We start from the raw sequence: 2,530 nt of genomic DNA, 5'->3' as shown, positions 1-2,530 counted from the left end.
GTGTGTGTGTGTGTGTGTGTTTGTTTGTGTGTATGTTTGTGTGTGTGTTTGTGTGTGTGTGTGTGTGTTTGTGTGTGTGTGTTTGTGTTTGTATGTTTGTGTGTGTGCTTGTGATGCGTGAAATGCCGCCCGGTGCCTCCTCCGACCGGGAGACATCGATTAGAATCGCATCTGGGGTCGTATTCAGAGACCTCCGGAATCTTGTGCCTCCGGAGTTTGCTCGTGGGCCCCATCGGTGGCGACGAAAGTATTCCGAGAGTTGCTGCCTTTGGAATGTTTGCAGTTTCGAATTGAATTGAGTTACCCAGGCCGTTCGTTAGGTCTCTAAGGTCAAACTACGGCACCTTTGGTGTCCAATGGCTTAAACATAAGATTACTTTAGTCCGTGGCTACGACGCTGTTCTCCTTGAGGGAAACGTATCTAGAGATTTGTTCCATGATAATTACAGCAGCGAGCCGAAAAAAATAGTTTCGTTCAACTGTTGCTTTTTCGGCTGATGGGGTTGGGGATTGGGTAAAATGAAGAAGCTTGGATAGAAGTTGTGGTTAGCTTCACTTCCTTGCATATAGTTCGTAACAGGTTCCAATAGTCTTATTTCCTTTGCTGGCACAGTGGTAACAGACGGGCGTCTTAAACTCGGAAGCCGAGGATCGAGACTCGGCAGTGACTAGATTTGATTATTTGAAAAACATTACTGTAACTAGTAATCTATTCCATATAAAGTAAGTAGTCTTTCATGCGGGACAGTATCAAAAGCATTTTTAAAGTCCAGATAAGATCAATCTATACTATTATTTTTTATGTAGTTTGAGAAAATTATATTGTACATACATACATACATATACCAAGGCTTTTCCCCCCTTACAAGGGAGGTAGCCAAAAAGGGAAAGGCATAAAAACACTCCCACCCATTTCATCCCTACATACACTCCACACCCCTCCCACCCTCCCTCTCATCTGAGCACCTCCTGGATGACGGGTCATCCCTGCACCCTGCCCACCGCCCTGGGTCAGAAGCAGTGTCACAAGACATATTGTAAAATCCGTAAAGGTTAGTCGCGTAATACTTTTCTCTGTTTATGAAGCCATTTTCTATGAGATTGATCTGAAAGCCGCCTCTCCTTGATGGAATCCATCTACAAATTTATATAAAAAAATATCATATAAACAATGATTATATAAATTATGATATAAAGATATTATATGCAATTTATCTAAAGCTATATACAATATAAGATATTATCTAAAATGTATGAATATTTGGCGTGTTTTAAAATATTTCCTACGCCACTTCCACCACTCTGAGATGAAACTCATGTTGTGTTCCAGTAAAATTAGCTTCTCTCATGTCAGATGTTACACATAAGCAATTATCTATTCCGGAACTATTTTGTAGCTTGACCTTAATTAGAACGTGATTGTTAATTACAATGGTTTCAATAAATTCTATATCAATTGTCCTATTGTCGCTGCTAGTGATCACCAGATCTTCTACACGTTGCATAAAATAACTACCGGCATGAAAGTCTACTGAATAGCTACCTACACTACAATGCTCTATGCTGTTAGTGTCAGTAAAATTGAAATCCCCCATTGTCACTACACTACAATAGTAAAATTTAGATATTTCTTGAAAAGACAATTTATCATCCACGTGTGGCATGTGTATCACTCCTACGTTCATCGTTTGCCAGTTTGCTTGAGCTAATTAAATCCATAAATTATCATAGACATCTTGCTTAACTCTCCTCAATTCACAAGCAATGGTATTGCTTTTTGAAAAATGACAGAACATCTCATTTCTAGCTCCTGTAATGGGAATGGAACGGAGAAATGACTCTGGAACTGCAAAGAAATTAAATCGCACAGCTACACATTGACAATGTGTGTGTGCGTGTGTGATTCACCATGGTCTTGTATCACGTGTTGGACTCGTGATCGACAACTATTTTCCTCTCGGAAGAGAGCTCAGCGCTCATATGTGACCGATCAATGGGTAATGCTGTGACCTTACACGCACATACACTTCCCGCCCACAAGAGTTGGAGTAACGACTCGCAGAGCAACGATACTGAAATTATTTCAGCCATGGGAGGGATTCGAACCCGGACCGCCGTAGTGGCGGCCAGGAACTCTACCACTGCGCCACGTGTCGTGTGTGTGTGTGTGTGTGTGTGTGTGTGTGTGTGTGTGTGTGTGTGTGTGTGTGTGTGTGTGTGTGTGTGTGTGTGTGATTCACTATGATTCACCATGGTCTTGGATCACGTGTTAGACTCGTGATCGACAGCTATTTCCCCCCTGGAAGAGAGCTCAGAGCTCATATATGACCGATCTATGGGTAATGTGTGTGTGTGTGTGTGTGTGTGTGTGTGTGTGTGTGTGTGTGTGTGTGTGTGTGTGTGTGTGTGTGTGTGTGTGTGTGTGTGTGTGTGTGTGCGCGTGTGTGTGTGTGTGTGTGTGCGCGCGCGTGTGTGTGCGCGCGTGTGCATGTGAGAAAGATACACCATTGTCTTGGATCACGCGTTGGAC

This window comes from Oratosquilla oratoria, chromosome 1 (genome assembly GCF_046742065.1).
Source record: "Oratosquilla oratoria isolate Oo_2021 chromosome 1, ASM4674206v1, whole genome shotgun sequence".
NCBI classification, from domain to species: domain Eukaryota; kingdom Metazoa; phylum Arthropoda; class Malacostraca; order Stomatopoda; family Squillidae; genus Oratosquilla; species Oratosquilla oratoria.
Note: the sequence above shows the minus strand (reverse complement) of the source record.